Raw genomic sequence first — 13,879 nt, 5'->3', positions numbered from 1 at the left:
ATGGCTAGAATCATTTGAATATTATACGAATAATTATTTGCATTCGAACGATTAATAAATCACGTACCTATAAAAGATATATTATGAAAAAGACGTGACGAAACAAAAAAATATTGGAAATTCCGTTGTCATTAGATCAATTATTTTTGCAATGATTTTTATTTCCATGTAATGACATATGAAATGGGTAATTCATTAACATCTCCTCGAATCGAATATAATTCGTTACACTTCACAACAATTCAAATAATGGACGGGAAATATATAATAACTTTCCTGTCCTTGCGTTAAAATAGTACTGTACAAATCAGACGATACAGGAAATACCCAAAAAACCCAATTACATCCACATTGCATGACAGCACACTTGCAATGGATTTTTGTGATTTCAATGTCACAAACAATGACACAACTAATCAGAACACGTTCGAGGCTATAGACATTGAAATTACCGCGTGTTTAATACGTTTAAAGCATAAATCTAAATTTCACGCGATTATTTCTTTGTACATTGTGAAACTCTTAAATTATCTTAATCGAATAAATAATCCTAATGTAATAAAACATCTTGAAATAGACCTAGATATCTGAAACAGAAACTCGAAGGATAAGAAATCCTAAAAGGTACTAATCCTAAAATAACAAACTCCTAAATAATAAACAAGTGATAAAACCTGTTATAAATAATAAAGCTTACCTGGAATAATCAAATCCTAACTAATCGAAAATAAAATAAGGCAAGCAATTCTTAATCTTTCAAGTAATTTTTCCGAAAACACAGAAAGATAGAGAAATTAAAAAGACGCAGCACAAATTGCAGCACAATGAAAGTTTCAGAGCGATGAATACGATCGTATTAAACTAAATAATTTTCAAAAGTGAAATTACACTGAAACGTGTATCGATGATATTTGTCATTTCTACGATCTGTTTCGCTTGATCGTGCTTCTTTTCTGATGTAAATTCAATTTATAATACGAACTAAGTTTCCTTTATTATTATTAGTCCTGCGTCTTTTTAATTCGTCACTTCTTTTATTTCAGAACAATGACGGGCTCCAAGATGCTGTTCGGATGTTTGGCGTTAATTGCTTTTCTGCATCCATTAGTTCACGTTTGTACTTCGAGTAGTACAGCTCAAGGTTTGTACTTCGAGTTGTCTTTTTCCATGCACTTCAAATTCCAATACGATCTGGTCACGTGGCCTTCGTACAATTTCGAAATTTTACCTGTTTGGTAATCGTCAATGAAAAAAGAAGTTATGCGTGACCTCAACACATTGAAACAATTTTTATGATTTTTTATTTGCCGGTTGGTCAGCAAGTTAATGGAAAAATTTCACTTAACTATTCGCGTTAATTTCTTCGGTTTAACTTTTGGGAAATGCTTCGTTAGCTTCGGGAATATTCCAACGATTCGTTTTACGTACAAAATAAGCATGATAAATATTACATCACGGTAATGAAAACTATTGGCGTGATACCTAAGAGAAAGATGCAGAGACATTCTTAGAATTTCTAATGACACCTTTATAGATTTCTCGTTTAATATCGCTACTACATTTGAATCACTTTTACCTAACGGTGTCACATAGTCTCGTTGGAAATTTGTCAAATTCCTTAAAATGATCACTGAAAATTTTCCTAAATTTCCAAGAATTTATTTATCACGAGGTAAAGAAAATGTGTATTAGAAAGATGAGATCGAAGGTTTACCATTTTTTCAATTATGGCGAACGCAATATGTAATCAATGAAAATTTTATATTTTCACGTTGAAAGTTTCTTCAGATAATTATTATCCAGATGATGACTAACTCTTACGAATTAATGCGTGTCTGTAGGATAATCCGGTAGACTTGATCCGCTTTTTATATCGAAAGTTGAGCAATCGGTGACGCGTTCTTATACACCGAACCGCGAAAAGCAAAATTTCATATGATCTCACCAATTTCGGATGTCAGTCAAATCAGTCAAATAATAAGTTCGCGTTAATATACACGTTCGATTTTTGAAAAGCTTGTTCAATTTAATAAGAGTCTTGGTAACAGGCTTATGTTTTTAGACCTAATTGGTTGTTTTCATTTACAAGTACCTCGTGTTAAAGTACTCATAAAATGACATTAAAATCAGAAAACTAATAACTGAAAGATTATCATTTTTCCTCTGTGGTAGTTTACATATAACATAATGCAACTAACATGTCACGATTAATGCAAAATAAATAAATTACTAATATAGACATTTTTTTAGTAATTTGTATAATCGTGAAACGAATTGAACTTTCTAAAGGCAAATATTAAAGGAAACATGGAATTGATGCCAAATCTATCACAAATATTATTTATACTACTTATTTGCGCAGTTTGAAGCGAATCAAATTGATGAAGGTTTCTTTGTTACATGTTAATTTACATTTTAAAAGACATAACAGGCACGCTAATTAGTTTGCTTAAGATACTTTCGAGATACCAAGTTAGACGCGTTTCCATGAAATCATATCAATTTTACGATGATATTTTTCTATCAAGCATGCAATTATAACCGTATCGTTGATTAGTGCATACAATTATCCATGTACATTCGTCTTTCCGAGTACCGCGCTTCAATATTGCTAATTTCAAATTCGTACATTAATGTTCGTAAATGCTTGAAAATGCTATATAACTGTATCAGCTTCTGTTAAAAACATTTTATAGTAAAATCTCTATAAATTTGTAATATTTTTTAGACAATTTGAATTCATTATATTATACATCATACATTCTAGTCATTTCTAATTAAGTTACTTTTGCGATGTTTAATTACATTTTATGTATATTCTTATAACTCTCTCTGTTACGGCGCGTACGATGGTCCGTGCGCCGTCTGAAACTTTATACTATATACTGATCTACTACATACTATATCCTATAAACTGAATCCTTTGACGTAATCTTAATAGCTTGAAGGAATCTCTAACCCTGTAAGTGTTTTCGGTTTATGGATGGTCCTTAGAACAATGCTTAGGTTTATTGCGCACTCTTACAAATAACGGAGAAAGCGGGTAGTTATTTTTCCAATAAACAATGTCACCCACGAGCCACGTTGGTAGGAGGCTTCCTCCTCCTATCTTCATTCATTAACGTTGGCTATAATCAATGGGCACCCTCACTTTCCTAACGAAAAGTGTGAACAACGAATCCGCGTTCTTCGTTCAGAAAGCACACCCACACTGAGATTTCCTCTCGTGGCGGCACACGAGAACGCAAATCTCACCACTCGAAACCAACTAGTGTCGGACGACGGCGGCGCAGTGGTTAGCGCCATAGAGTACAAACGTTCGGATCCCGGGTTCAAATCCCGACGCCTCGTACTCTTCCAAAGTCCGATTTTTCTTCCACGACATCTAAATAAGAAGGAAATACAGCAGTACTACACCCCGGCAAGCGACATCTACAGCCAGCAGGCTACAATTATCACGGATATATGAAGGAAGACGGAGAAAAAGAAGAAAAAAAGTGTGTTTCGTCCAGAGCCTGCTAGTGGACTCATCAGTAAGGCTTACCTAGCAGGCTCATGCCTTAGATACAATGGAAGGAGGGGGAAACAAAGCTATGTACATGGCAGAGACATTGAAGACGGATTCCTCCCTCCCACGGCCGGATACTGTATCCAAGGCCGGTCGGATCTCCTACCCTCTCTTGCGACGTATCCCAGTGGAGCGGCCCCACTCTTAATCTAGTTTGGTGGGAAAGGTTCGCGTACACACCGTGTGTAAGAACTATTAAAAACCACACAGTGTATCGCGACTACCTTTCTACTACTTAACCCAAGTCCTATATTATCAGTCTTAGGTCCGAGGCGGCTCCTGTCACGTAAAGTTGGTACTTGGGTGGTAGTAAGAAGGCTGAGTCGTAACCCAACTACTTATTTTCCTTTATAAAACTTTATTATAAACACTTACAAAATAACACCGAACCGGAGAATAAGGGTTGTATGAGTACAGCAACTAGAAGAGGAACAAGAACTGCCCGAGCTGGGTGAAGTCTCGGTTTATATACGTTTTGGTTTTAGGATGTTGAGGGGATAGGTGTAGGTTATGATGTAGAAAAGTGTCCGAAGGTCGGGGGTCCATATCCTATCTCTGATGTGGACTTTGGTGCATCACAGCCTTGGTGTATGCTATGATGATAAGGTGGTGATGTATCCAAAAGTGTCCAAAGGTCGGGGGTCCATATCCTATCTCTGATGTGGACTAAGGTGCCTCACAGTCTTGGTGTATGCTATGATGATAAGGTGGTGATGTGTCCAAAAGTGTCCGAAGGTCGGGTGTCGATGTATTATCACTGATGTAGGTTGAGATGTGATTGATGTCACATACCCCCCTCTTTAGATTGATTTTGGTCCTCCAAAATCTTAGTGTTTCCTCAGTATGGAGCGATGGAATTGGACTCTGACTGGCTCGACTTGTACTTGTTCTTCTTCGTCGTGGTATATGCTTTTGCTATTTCAACCTGTGAAGGTTGTTGGCTGGTTAAATTTCGACTACGATTAATAGGGATAATTTGCTAAGTTTGACGAAATGCCGCAGTATCACGTGTTGAATCTTTTGTAGACTTTCTAACAGCCTGTGATATAGAATGAGTTAGTGGTCTTTGAGTAATGGTTTTATACTATCTTGTTGTTTCTTTATAGTTTGATTGTTATCCAGTTGTTCCTTTGATACTTGCATTTCTTTGTTTTGTCTAGCAACTTCTAAAACCTTTTCAGCATCTACAACTGGTTCTTTTTCCATGCATGTAATTTCTTCGTCAACCAGTACAACTGTGCTTTCCTCTATAGTTCGTGTTTTTGTGTCATTTAGTAAACTTTTCAATTCAATTTCCACAGTATCTGGAGCTTTAGATACCGACTGACTGTCATCTGCATTTTCAATGCCCCAATCATCAAAGATATCCTGAATGACACTTCTTTTGTTAGTTATGCGCACTTTATCTGCTTCACTTATAGATTTATTCCTTCCTTCTGTATTAGCAACATGTATAAGTACGACAATTTTATTATGAATAATTTTCTTTTCTACATTAATTTTATGTGAACTATCAAAAGATCAATCTTGCCATTTCCATTTGTTGTTTCTTGTTATTCTTTTCTTTAATATCAATGTCATCTGCAGTTTCTAGATCACTAATTACTCCTGAGGTAATAGGAGTTATAGAATCGTTTCTTGTCTTTGTATGATTTAATATGTCATAATTGTATTTCTGGCTACAATTTTCAGAAACTTCTTGAGCCACAATTTCTGTTGAAATTACTTCTATAATTGTTCCATCACTTTTTCGTGCTTAACCTATCGAATTAAATTCTTCATTTACAATTTCAGCGTTCTTCATTCGTCTTTGTTCTGCAGAAACATTTTTTTTTCTTCATTGGAATTTACAACAGCATCCTTTTCATGTACAGTTAAAACAATATTTTCTTCTGTACTTTCATTCATATCATTAATATATAATAGTTTCTACAGTCAGTACCATTACTTCTGAACTACTATCAACTAGTTTAGACAAATCTGTGTCTGTATCCGTGAGATGCAATGTTTGGGCTTTATCATCAAAAGTTTCACCAAGTGTTTTAATTAATGCTTGACACTGAGCATTAGTAACACTAACTGTATCTATATTTAACACTGTACAAACGTTGTGTTTCTCAATGTTTTGTTCACCCTCATTTGTATTAAATATTTCAACATCGTTCGTACTTTCTTTATCTAAAGATGTGTCACCTGCATATCTTGAATGATCTCCAATCTCAGTTGTATTCTCTGCTTGCTCTTCTTGAAATTTCTCATCTTTTTTCTTTTTTATATTGATCATCAATTTGTGGGTCCTTATTTATTATTTTTTGTTCTACTTCATTAATCGCAGCGTTCTTTATGCTCTCTGTCTCACTACTTTCCTTATTTAAAAAATTTTTTTTTGTTTTTATTTAAATCTGTTACATCACATTTATTTACTACTAAACCATCTTGAATTGTATTATCTGTACATTCCTGTGACTTTTTTTTTTTTTTTTTTGATCATCTGGAATATCATGCGCATTCTTTATAATATCAGTCGTTGATTCTGATATTAATGAAGAAGATACATCTACTTTTATCGATGATTCTACTTTATTAATGTCACTGTGCACTTCATCTAGTTGTTCCATAGTAAAACATCAAGATTGTTACAATTACTTAAGAAGTCATGGATTGTTATTTAAATATTTACTGCACTTTTCCATCAATGTAACCCTTTATGGCAGTTTGACATTCTACAGAACACCAATGCTGTATCAGTTTATATTTTTCTTCATCATGAAGTTTTATTATATCACCTAATTCTTCCTGATGTTTTTTTTCTTTTTTTTCAATTTTCAAATAAGAGTGTGTTTTCTATGTGAATCTTTTAATTCTTGGTTCGCCTCGAGTAAGCGATTATTAACATCTTTGGAAAGTTTTTGGACGTTTTCCAGTTCTTTTCTAAGAAAATTATTTTGTTCGTTCATATCTTTTACTTTACCCTCAATTTCTACCCTACGCAATATTTCAAATTTATTTTCATTGACAAGGATCATTTTTCTTATTTTTCAAAATCCAGTTTCAATTTATTAGTTTCTTCTTCATATTTATATCCAAAATCACCCACTTTTTCATATTCACCCTTTAGTTCGTCTAGTTCATATTGAAGGGCAGATTATTTGTCCTTGTGGTTCAAGAACTACATTTTATCTCTTTTGCATCTTTAGCTCCAGCTTCACGTTCCTCCATTGAATTACTAACACATGAATTAAGTTTGGCCTTTTTTTTTTTGTTCCAGCAAGTCAACTTCATATTTGTGACTTATGTTATTTCTTCTAATTTTATTGTTAGTTCTTCAATTTGTATTCCAAAAGATTGAACTCTTTTTACGTGCGTGTGTGTGTGTGTGTTTTTTTTTTGTAACTCGTCGAGTTGCAATTCTAATTTTTGCACTTCCTCCTTCATGTCCTCTATGTGCTTCTCGAAATCTTGTGTCGTCCTGTTTTTGTCGGAACATTCTACTTGAAGATCAGCGAGTTGATGCTCGGGATCGTAATTCAATTTTTGGTCGTTAGCAGTAATAAGCTCACGTAACTTCACTTTTGAACTTGATCTTGTTTGGTCTTGATTGTGTTTTCGTGGTGCTTGTGGTGTTCTAAAAGTAATCGTCACGTTGCTTGCATTTTTAGTGCACATTGATACACTGCACTCTGCACAGGCAATGCTTTTGTTGTCATGAAATCTCTCTAACTTTTCAGTAACAAAACCTTTTATTTTATTATTTAATTTTGGATCATGCGCCCCTGGTGAAGATACATTATGTGTTCTCTTTACCTTTATTATGCACACGTTTTCCTTTTACTCTCAATTTTTCGATCATCTTGTGCTGTTCTATATATTGTGTTCTTATGTTCTTCGCATATAAATCCTGTCGATTGATTTTATCTTTCAGTTGAGGTACATGTTTAATTCTTTACCTGTGATTATGATGAACAACCTCAGCGTATTTCCTTTCTCTCTTTTTTTTTTTATGGATTTCTTGATAATCTTTTAGAAGTTGCTCGTTATATTTGGAAAGCTTTCTCACTTCGTCTTCAGCTGTTTCCTAACGGGATTTTTCTTCTTCAAGTTTTTCTGTAATCATTTTTTCTAAATTTCTCCATTTATTCTGTTCTTCTTCGAGTAATTCATTACGTTTCGGTATCTGGCTATCTTTTCCTTTAAAACATTTAATTTTATCAGAGAGTTCTCCTATTTTCAAACTTGCTTCATTTAAGGTAACTTTATGAATCTCCGATTGATGCTTTAACATTTGATGTAAGTCTTCTATTGCTGTTTCACGTTCTTTCAACTGTTCATTAAATTCGTTGTTTAGCATATCCACTCGAGAAATTTCGAGTTCTTGAGCATCGTTTCTTCTTTTAGAAATTTGGCTTATTTTCTCTCGCCTGCTGCTACATGTTGCTGTCATTTTATCAACTTCTTTCTTCTTTTTTTTTCTTTTTTTTTTTTGAACTTAAAATCTTGATTTAAGGTTTGTGTTTCACTATATGATTTATTATTATTAACTAGTTCAACATTATTCTCAGTAGATTTTTTTTCGCGTGATTTTTATACTTATTTAAATAGTTTAACATGAGCAAATGCATCGTACGTCAGATATACCATTTTTAATAAATTGTCGCCTTTACAACTCGAGTTACCTCTGAACGAGTCGCATGATTGATCAATAAGCCATGAGTAATTATGCAAATTCAGTTTTTTTTTCATCTATCTATCTGAATATTATAACAAAGACTTTACATTGAATATTTTATTAAAATTGTAAGTTTTTCATAAACGCTTCAAAATCCACAGTCTATTGATCAACTCTTCTATCCTTTCTCTTTCTCCTCACTAAAATAGATAAATTCCTAATGTAGTTTGTGGATAATATTTTTTTTTTTTCTAAAGCAAATCACATTTATCATCTGATATATTTTTTGAAATAATTTCTGTCTGTACATTTTCTTCTTTTTCCTTACTCCTCTTTCTCTCTCTAATGAATTCTTTTTATTCCGTAAAATAGTTTTTGTATATTCAATTTTGTTAAGTGCAATCCTTATTTCTGATAACTTAGTTTTATTAGATAATTCTTGTGAATCTTCTACTACATCTTCCATATCATTTTGAGTGCGGCTTCTACCTTCAGTAAATTTAATATCTTGAACCGTATCATTAATTTCAATAGCTCTTTCGGTATCAAGTAAATCGCACTTATTATTTAATATACAGTCAATTTGAATTGACTTCTGTCTCTGCAGTTTCTTCTTTTGTATCTTCTTCGAGTTTTCTTTGTTCTTCTAATCCACCCTTCTCATTTTGTAGGATCTTCCTTGTATCTTCATCTTTTTTAACTTCGACTTTATCCGATCTCCTAGGTCTGCCTCTATGTTTCGCTTCATCAGTTGCTATTACACCCGTTGCTGCATTATCATTTTCTACAGATTTATACCTATCGCTATCACTAGCTGTGTTCGTTAAAAGAACTTCCCTTCGTTGACGAGTATCAGTTGTTTCGTTTTCACTATCTGAAATTGATTTTTGTTTAACACCTCTTTTTTCTTCTTTGGCAAATTTATTTTCTACATTTTCCGATGCCTTTTGTTTATTAATTATTTCAGACTTGTCTTCGATTAATTTCGTCTTTAAAGCGCTTCGCAAAATTTTATTTGTGTTTGATTGTCTGGTTTGATTATAAACAATTTCTTCAAATTTTGGCGAAGTAGCAGGCTTTGCAGCAACATTATAACGACTGCTCCGTTTACTACTATCTAACATAGATGGAGATGGATTCTTGTCATCTTTATTCTCTAAAGACTTCTCTTGTGTATTAGCATCTAAATTTCTCGACATAAGATCTGCTGAAGTTTTTGATTCTGTAGTGTCACACGCATTTTTCGCTGTCATTATTTGGTCTTCTTCTATAAGCAAATGTTCATTATTGTAAGCATTATCTCTTGCTTTTTGTATGGATTCTAATGATATATTTTGTTCAACGTTGTCTATTGATTTTGTATCATTTTCAGCAGTTGATTTACTAACTGCTTCTAATTCCTTCGTTTCAATTTGGTTTTCTTTATTTGTATCGCCGTCCAAAATATTTCTCATTGAAATATTATCCTTCTTGTTATGATCTTTTTCTGCTTCTCCTAAACTTTTACTTTTTTTGTCAAACCATTCTTGTAAATTTTGAGTATCTTGTGACGAAGATGGTGACAAATCATTATACAATACTGCAATATCTTCTTTCCTTCGTTTCACAGACTCTTTCTGGTATTCTGTCGAGCTATTGACATCAAACATTAAGTCTGTTTTAATGAAAATATAATCCTGTGAAGCGGTGTCAATTGATACTTTCTTTTCATAAGAATTTTCTACATTAGACTGCAATTCTTTTGAAAATTCTTTCAAAACCATTTCTTCATTTCCTACAGTAACGTCTGTTTTCTCCAAGCTTTTGTTCAAATTATTAGAAACTAAACTACCCTGATAACTCCGACTAGTAGCTTCTTTAATAGTCTCCTTTAACAGTTTTCTTAACTTGATTTCGTTCTGCTTCTGCATAGCGTCTAGTATGGCCCGAATACTTGGATTCACACCAGTAGCCATAGGGCTAACAGAAGATGTGTCTTCTGATTTTTTGCTCATAGTGGTTATTGTACTGTTGTTGGAGTCTGTACTAGCGAAGCTATTGCGACGAGTACGATAATATTTAAAAGAATCCAGTTCTTTACCTGAATATTCTTCTTTTCGTGACCAGTTTCAGTTTTGGTGATGACCGTAGTCCGCTTTCCGTAGAAGTCGTTTTCACGCAAAGTGAGCTGATCTGCAGTCGATCGCATCCGAAATGCGTAATTTCGTTTTCTTGAAGTTGATGGATCCTGGCACGGATCGCCAAAATGTCACGTAAAATGGATACTTGGGTTGCGAGAGAAAAGAAAGCTGAGTCGTAGCCCAACTATTAATTCTCTTTTATCGAACTTTATTATGACTTTGGCACTTACAGTAGAATAACGTTGAACAGAGAAAGGGGTGTTGTACAAGAACAGCAACTAGAACGAGAACTCCCCGGGTTGGGTGAAGTCTCGGCTTATATACACCCTGGCTTGGGGATGTTGGGGGGTTTGGTGTGGATTCCAAGGAGTCCGAAAGTCGGGGTTGGGGCCTTATCTCTGATGGGGACTAAGATGCGTCGCGGCGTCGGCGTCCGACAGTCGGGAGTCGATGTCTTTTCTCTGAGAGGTAATTGGTGTCACACGGTCAACGGGACGAACTCTCCATCTAACAAAGGCATTAAGTAATCCTATAGCTCTCCTTAAAAGAAAGATTTGTAGCGGCACATGGCAGTAAACATTCAAACGGTTTCTGCCCCGTAGCTCGCCACACGCAGATCCTATTCTCCGGGCAGGATGTTTACCAGATGTCGACGCGTCTCCACAGTACGTGATCGGCTAGCCCGAGGACCGTCATAAACACTAATATCTAGTTACCTAAAATCCTTCAACAGATACACAGTCTTTGTCCCAGTTACGGGAAGACAGGAGAGACCTATTTTTCCACGAACGACATCTCCCACTAGCAACCCTCCCTCAAGGGCGGCTAGCATCCTTTTCTAACTACCGATATGGAGATTGGCCAATTAGCAGCAACGTCAATTTCCCTTACTTTCCGAACGTAGGATGTCCCCGACGAATCCGATGATCTCGTGTCCTTAGACACACCCCGTCATATTTTTCCTCTGGGGTATCACTGGGTCGGAAAGTCTCTCTCTCTCTTGCAGTCTCATCGACAAAAAAGGATTAACTCCTTACGGTCAGCGAATATTAACACAGAATCCGACTTAGATTTTTGCGAGTGCGTAGGACTACCGTCCCGTTGCCCGCGGATTCGTTATTGAACCTAGGATCATTGTCATTAGTCTCTCGAGTATCTAATTACCACGGTTATTTGTCCGGTTCTATGGTAATCGTATTTGCACTAGTCAATGTCTTCTCTATTGCATAACGACAACGTGTAACCCAAACGAAGATTCGTTTCACGCCCCTAACCCTAATTCTAATGTAAACCCGAGGTATATATATATAAATAAATAAATAATTATAAATTAATATTACCTATTATTAATAATAGTTTAATTATATATCTCAAGATAATAAAATATTTATAATTTATATTAATTTTTATATATAAATATTTAATTATATATAATACATTTTTTTCGATTTAAAGTTAAAATATTTATATTTATATTTTAATTTTTTTATAAAAATAAATATATGTATAAAGATTTTAAAATTAATATATTTAAAATTAATAATTATATATTAATATATACTTATATACAAGATAATTCAATTTTTATCAATTTTATTAAAAAATTTCAATTTTTTATTAAAAAATTTTATTTTATTACGTTAAATATTTATAAATTATTCTAATTTAATTATCTAATTAAATTATTATTAATTAATTATAATAGCAATATTTATAATAGTATTGTTAATTTTTTATTTTTATATTTTAAAATATATATATAATGTACGTATCCATTATGTATTTCCAATGTACGTACAGCAGATACTCACAGGAAAAACCAACGAGACTAATAATAAAATCAATGAATTAGAAAAAAAGAGCTATAGACAAATATCTTATAATATACTGTGGCATAATCTGCAATTTATTATAAAATAATTGATCCGAGCAGTATTAATTATAAAAGAAGATGGCTGAATATGATAGACACTGTCGAAAACTAATCAAATATAATCATTTAGTTAATCTTTAAGATTTAAGTTAAGATACATCTTTGAGGAATCAATAAGTCTTTCGCTAATAGCCTAATAGATCTCTTGGTAGATTAAACGAAGAAATACCTAACCGCGATTACAGCCAATTGGTACATATTATTCGATACATAATTAATATTTGTATCACGTACAGCGATGCAAGTGGTATTGAAGAAAATAGCCATTTTATGTTACAACTATAACGAGTAAATTTACTCGTTTAACTTGAGAGGAATTAAAAAGGTACCTGACTTTTAAATAAGCATTAAATAAGAAATTTAAATATCGCAGACGGTGATGTAGGTGTTATTCAAGAAAGGAGAACATTTTATTTTGTAATTAGAACGAGTAAATGAACGAATATCGATAATATAATATAATGATTAATATGAATTTTATCTGGCTGATTATTTAAATACCATAACATATTTCACAGTAACGTCATCGACTGCCGTTAGGCTCCTTTCCCTTTTTGTTCAAACTAATTGATAGTCGAAAACTAGTATCAAGGAGGTGTGAATTTAGTCTTAGTTTGTAGAAACTATTAAAATGATAAAAATGGATACCGTATTAAATCGTCGAAGGCGCCAATTTACGATAAAAATTAAGAAATTGTTCAATTTGATTTTATTATAATGGAAAACCCGTCCTTTGCTATGTCAAGAGATCGTTAACGTTTGATTGACATCTCGACACCTTGTCAAGATATATAAGGAACGCGGAAGTCGCGCGCGAGCTCTTTCGTGCCTGAAATTCCGGATAGTGAATATCCAAGAAGAATTTAAATATAAGGTAAATAAAAAAAATATCAAATAACAACATTGTAACTAGTAATTTATAACGTCTAAGCCATTAATTTACAATACTTGAGAAATTAATTTATAATATTTAAGCTATTAATTTATAACATTTAAGCCATTAATATATAACATATAAGCAATTAATTTATAACGTCTAAACTATTAATTTATAACATTTGTTGAGATATGTATAATTTTCTGTGTTGGACTGGGTTAAATGTGTAGTAGAGATACTTGTATGTCAATATCAGCGTGTGGATGTATGTGTGTGCGCGGCGTCTCGAAAACAGATGAATGTAAACTGTTCAGTCCGTTAATAGTCGGGTATAGAAGAAAGTGCTGAGACGCGTGCAAGTGTGTATCGATGAATATATAAGAAATCGTCCATGAAATAAATATATTACTATTTTAAAATTAATCCTCAGTATAAATTTAGTGTTCTTATAACATTATTTCGACTTCAAAGATCCACAATTCTCAACAACATTTGTGCTATTAATTTATAACATTTAAGTTATTAATTTACAACATCTAAGCCATTAATTTACAACATTTGAACTGTTATTTTATACATTTAAGTTATTAATTTATAACATTTAGGCTATTAATTTACAACATCTTAGCCATTAATTTACAATACTTGAACTATTATTTTATACATTTAAGCCATTAATTTATAACATTTAAACTATTAATTTATAACATTTAAG

The sequence above is a fragment of the Bombus vancouverensis genome, chromosome 2 (genome assembly GCF_051014615.1).
Source record: "Bombus vancouverensis nearcticus chromosome 2, iyBomVanc1_principal, whole genome shotgun sequence".
NCBI lineage: Eukaryota > Metazoa > Arthropoda > Insecta > Hymenoptera > Apidae > Bombus > Bombus vancouverensis.
Note: the sequence above shows the minus strand (reverse complement) of the source record.